Source organism: Pavona decussata, unplaced genomic scaffold (assembly GCF_977016875.1).
Source record: "Pavona decussata unplaced genomic scaffold, jaPavDecu1.1 SCAFFOLD_267, whole genome shotgun sequence".
NCBI classification, from domain to species: Eukaryota; Metazoa; Cnidaria; class Anthozoa; order Scleractinia; family Agariciidae; genus Pavona; species Pavona decussata.
Window position 1 is genome coordinate 181,995 of NW_028145669.1, and position 6,100 is coordinate 188,094.

General features: G+C 36.2%; 1 long non-coding RNA gene across 1 annotated transcript; it reads left to right on the forward strand.

Moving 5' to 3' along the window:
• Positions 1-332: 332 nt before the first annotated feature.
• LOC146455881 (uncharacterized) lies at positions 333-2,591 on the forward strand. The gene is made up of 2 exons (XR_014858930.1): positions 333-721; positions 1,635-2,591. It is a non-coding gene; the product is annotated as an uncharacterized LOC146455881 (long non-coding RNA).
• The last annotated feature ends 3,509 nt before the right edge of the window (positions 2,592-6,100 follow it).

The following is a 6,100-nucleotide window of genomic DNA, read 5'->3' on the forward strand; positions in this document are numbered from 1 at the left end:
TACTGAGAAGGAACGATTTGAAGTATTACAGTTTAAACACGCGTCGTATAAGAGATTTACCTAAGAAAGAATTCAAAGGAGAAAAGAAAATGATTATATTGAAACGCCTATCATAGTACAGAAAATAGGTCTCGCCAATTAGTTGCAACACGTTAATTTTTGCACTTTTTTTTCTGTTTCGTTTTTTTTGTTTTTGTTTTTTGTTGTTGTTGCTTTTTTTTTTGTTTGTGTGTTACTCGTGATTTCTTTACCTCCCCTAAATTCTATTTGTTCTGTCAGTTTTGCCAACAGTCATATTTAAACATGGTCTGCTGCTGATGTAATCTCGTACCCCGATCTCAGTCGTCGGTTCGGGAATGTCGAAATGTGAGATCTGGTAAAGTTCGATACAACGCCATTTCTGGTTGGTTACCAGAATTAAGAATGCCTCATTCTAATCTGCTCTGTGATTGGCTCTTTCCTTCTGTGTTTGGTTTTCGCTCAGTTCGGGGAAAAAACAAAAACACGGAAAAGTTTGCGCTCCGATTAAGATTGTCATGCGACGTTTTAATACATACATGCCCTTTGTGTGGGGAGAGAACAGTGAGAAATTGTTTTTTCGGAAGACAACAGCGACTTTAGCCGAAAAGAGTTTGCAGTAACGTTCAAACGGCCTTGCCAAATTACACAAGTTTCCAACACGATGGATATAAGCTTGCTTACTTTTGGGGATAAAATGGAGGTAGGTCATTTATTTTTTTTTTGGTATTTCTTGACAAAAAATGATTTTTTTTAAAATGATTATTTATTTAGTAAACGCAAATTAATTTCCCCAAAATAATTTACCTTGAGTTCCTGAACACGCGCGCCGCATTTGCTAGCATATTTTCAGTTTTTGTCTTCTGCTAAAAGACTATTTTCCTTCTATAAATTGAACTGGACTTTGAGTAAGAGACTTCATAATATAATATTAGTCCTTTCAGACAAGTGTGCTTATTCCTTCAAGATCCATACAACATCTCTCATAGGACTTTGGAGAAATTGATAGTGTCCACACAATATTATTATTCATCTGCTGGTGAGATCAATATCCCTCCCACCCCTCAGCTAAGAGAAATGAAAAATGTCCGACTTATGACCGCCAAAATAATAGTAATGAAACCCGTACTACAACAGAGAACACCTTGTCTGAACCGATTAGGGCTCTTTATGTAAGTGTAGTTAGTTTAATTTTATCCCCTCTCTCCCACCTACTGAGTTAAAAAATAATTTGGATCCAAAATATAAAACTAGCCTTCCTCTAAAATAAAAATGGGGACATTGGTTTACATGTCTGCACCACCTAATGTTTTGCAGGTCTATGCTTGTGATAGGCTTTAGAAAAGAAGTAGTTTTAAAAGGAGGACATGCCTCTTTGGATTTGACATCACTTATAGTTTTTAGAATCTTTTTGCCGTTGTTCTTTTCTTCAAGATAGGGGAATTTCTCCATTATTTTATCATTAGTATGGAGTCCTTGAAGTACTAAACACACTTCATTTACTACTTCCATTGTTAATCCTTAGCACATTCTCTGATACAAATAGTTATCACTGGCCTCAGTTTCTCCTTTATTTCTTGTTAACTCTGCCTTAATTTCTTCCACCTGATTTCTAGGGAGAAGCAAGTTCCTAAAGTTCCTATCAGTGATGTGAATATCTTCAAGGGCTAAAACAGCTGGACACAGCTCAACACACAATTAAGAGCAATGACAGTCATTTCGGACAACAGATATCACAACAGCTGCATTTCTCACACAAAAGCCAAAACCAAAGTGGTTATAAGCAAAAATTTTCCCCTGCACAGATTTCTGGGGTATTTACACTAATCTGTCATGATGGGTTGCATTTCTTCAATATTTGCACCAATATGATTGTTGTTAAAGTAAAGTTTTGATGTAGCAGGCTTTCCATCTCTTCCACTTTCTTGGAAAAAACTTTCCATGGTTTGCGGAAGACCAAAATGAATAAATTATTATCCTTCCAACACAATGAGAATCAAACCCCATTCCCAAAGATTGTGGCAAATAATATTCATTGTCAGTCTGTAGAGAATGAGACTGAGCCAAAAGTGCATTTTGAGGAATTTGGGGAGTAAGGTAGAACTGGTGATCCCCAAGCTTTCCACCCAAAAAGGCACCCCCAAATCCACACAGTACTAATGATGAGTAAATAATAGGCTGACAGGCTTAATTTTTGACATTGGTGGTGATAAGTTCATCTGCTATGGGCGAAAATATGTAATCAAACTGGTCAACATTACTTTGTGTTAAGATAGGAGGGCCTTTGTAGTACTCCATAAATCTTTCATATTCAAACTTTGTATGATTGTAGTTTGGTTGTTTTTCTGTTGCTGTTGTTGTCATGACAACAATCTTCGCTGTAGGGAATACTGAGGAAAGTGTTCCTCGTTTGCTGTACTCTGAAGTTGTGCCCCCTGAACAAAGATGCAATTAATTAAGAAAAAACTGTAGTCATTCACTGGGATGTTGTTATTCTTTCCATTAGAATAAGACAATATAATTACCAGAAAATGGATAATGAGAAGGCTGAATAAAAAGGGATTCTCAAGTAACTAAGCCCTTTTTGACGCATGGGGTGGTGGAAGGACGAAGCATAAAAGAAGCTGCGATAATCACCAACAATATGGCTCTGTATTTATTAGCTTTTAACCTTTAAGCCTCAGTGTCAACATACAGGTTCTCCTTACTGGTCTCTACATGTCCATTTTTCATAGTAGCATTATAGGGAGGTTGTTGAAATATCAAGAAATTTCACCACTGGTGATCTCTTGACCTCTCCTTGATTGTGTATTGATAAATATTAGGAGAAATTTTGATACTGATCACTACTGGGGCTTAAAGGTTCAAGGTTCACTGTTCTGATATTTTTTGTGTACTTGTGTGAAAAGTCCTTGAACATAATTTTGTGTTGCTGGTCTTAATATTAAGAAAGTTAGGACCTGACATGGGTGCAAATATCAATAAAAGAAAATTTTTTTTGCTCAAGGAATTGGCATCAACAAGGAATTTTCATCCAAGACAGACACTGTTTTTAAAGTTTCTTTTCCCCACCACTTCTCTGCAGTGGGTTTGTGTCTGACAGTTTGATTAAATGTTGTTTCCTGGCTTAATGGAAGGCCATGGTTAAGGAATACTTAGGAATTCATGGTTACTGAAGATCAGCTTACTGTGAAAGCTGTTGTTTTGCTGCAGAAATGGGTGACAGTTCATTAGAACACACAGACATGCACAGGAAAACAAATAGTGGAAATATTTTTTTTTATTTGTTTTCTATTTATCTGCCATTTGCTACTTTTATGAGCCCAAAAGACCTTCACACCTTCCTATTATTATTGTTATTATTTTTTTTTTTGCTGAAATCAAGGATCCCATCAGAGGTGAGTGTCCAAGCACCAAGATAGCTGCTTTGGACATAAAGAACCTTGTATTATTCTTAGTGTATCATCCTCTATGCATGTACAAATAATGCAATGCTCAGTACAACATTGTGCCTTGCAAATCAAATGCAGATAATGACCTTTGTTCTTCATATCAAGAGTCAAATATTATTGGACTTGTGTATTATGTGGTTCTAATTTTCGAGTCTGTGGACTCCCATGTGTAAAGTTATAACCTTTATTAACTTGTCATCAAAGAAGCAGTCGAGGGGGCATGTCCCCTAAACTTAACATAAATTTCAGGTGAAAACTTTTCAAGTGTTATGTGATAAAGGTGAATCAAGAACCACTGAAATGGAAAGCCCATCACTACCAAATAAAACTCTAATGGGAAACTCATAGGGACTTGCTCTGTTTGCTCACATGTTGCAAGTAACCAAACATTCTTCAGATCCCAAATCCAGATGTGGTACTTCCATTTCCCAAAAGAAAAGAAATTCAAACTTCCATTTTTGAGAAAAAAAAAACCCCTTTAAAACAGCAAGGGTGTACTCGGTATTTTAATGTTGGACATAATTGGGCGCCTACCATTTACACGGACAGGTCTTTCTGGTTTGCTGGTATATAACCAAGACAGTAGCATGGTGTTAGGGTTAGAATGGTTCATGGTTCATTTATTTCACACTATTTACACAACATTAACATAGAAAGAAAAGTATTACAACAAATGATTACAAGATAAAAATAAATACAGTACAAATTATAAAATGTGTGTAGTGGTCAAAGTAGCAAAGGCTTTCTAGCTGACCACCACCTACTTTTAAGTAAACAAAGAAATGACACTGAGCTTTATTGAGATATTAGAAAATGTAGGAAATGTTTGTAGAGCCTAGGATGTACAAGAGAGAATTACATTTGTGTAAATTAAGGTATGTTCGAGATATACTGAACCGAGCAAGAAATCTAAACAGGACAAGCTTAATAAAAGAAGAACAAAACAATAAATAAATAAAAACAAAAAAAAGCAAAAAAACAACATACAAACAAACAAACAACAACAACAACAAACAAAAAGAAAGGAAAAGGACAACACATCATCAGCAGCAACAGCAGCGACAACAAAGATCAAAATATAAGCAGACAATTATTATTATTATTATTATTATTATTATTATTTTTAATATTTTATTTGATTGACAAGAGATCAGGTGGGCCTTATAAAGTTTCTTAAACCTGTTAAAAGTTTTTTTTTTTCAATGCCATGGGGACAGTTTCCCATATGACAGAAGCAGAGTACTTAAAAGTAAATTTGCCTATGTTAGTTTTAACTTGTGGTCGGTGGAAATTAAGCTTGGCAGAATTTCTGGTGTTATAGGAGTGGACAGTTGTTGTAGGTAGGAGGAGGCCCTGTTTAGCTGGTTCATGTAAAATTATATTATTACAGTGACCTTGAATTGTGTCCTTTGGCCTGTAAAAGAAACCTGCCGCATTTACACAATCCATTTGGTTTGGAAATTTAAACCATTAACTTATGGAAGAAGGAGAATTTGTGTGACCAAATCAGCTGAAAGACTACAAAGAGAAGAAATAATTTTTACGTATCACTGGTAGACCACAATTTCTGAAACTTTGCAAATGAAAATATGACATGAACCATTTGACTTTCCAATGCGAAATTTAACACCAAGATGCCAATCAGTAACTCTATTGTGCCTCATCTACAACAACGACCACAAAATTTTTCTGATAAAGCTTCGACAACAAAAACTCTCTGCACTGTCTGTTGCTACCTTTACCTTGGGGTGCACAAAAATTATGTGACATTTCCCTGCCTGTAAATTACAGTATCTTCAATACAGTTACCATCTAAGGCGAAAAGTGGTACAGCTTACTCCGGTTGACTTAAGTCTTTTTAATTGATCGTCGATAAGCACGTTGATCTTGAGTGGAGAAAGCACAATTACGATGGATTTGTTCTTGGAACAGTTTTCATTACAAGGATTGTCTAGATGGTCACAAAGGGTAGGAACTAATCTTAGTAAAAAAGTGATTTACCGCGCTTGTTGATTGTAATCTCTCCTGTTGCCTTTTTCGTTTTGGTTTAAGTTTCAAGTTTTGTTGTCCACTCGACCGAAGAACGTTCCGAAGAGCACCCTCGAAAGCGAAAACCTCACCAGGAATGATCACAGTTACGAACAGCACGGTGGACAAAGGATGATGGGCAGGCCCGTATTCCGGGCCTCAAATCGAACTTTACCAGATCTCCCCTCCACCTGACCGTGGGAGATCTGGGTACGAGATTACTGCTGATGGTAACAAGAAGGCTTGCATCCTAGTGTAGTAAACTATTTATCTACTTAAAATAAACCACTAATAAACAGATTGGGAGGCCCACTGATTGTCTTTAGCCGGGACCTAAGTTAGACTCTGTTTAAATAACTGGCCCTATTTGTTCTGTCCTTGTAATAACTCTAATAATATTAATTTTATCTTTAAAGGGCCTTAATCACGATAACGCGCATGTGCGATCTTGATTGACAACAATTTTTTTTAACCAATAGGAAATCGTAATAATCAAAACTGCGCGACAGCGCTAACCGCAGGCAGTCTGAAGTTTTTTCACGTGCGTTCTAAAACCTCTTTGTTTGGTCTTTAACCTTTTGTATTTGTAAGATATTTATGTT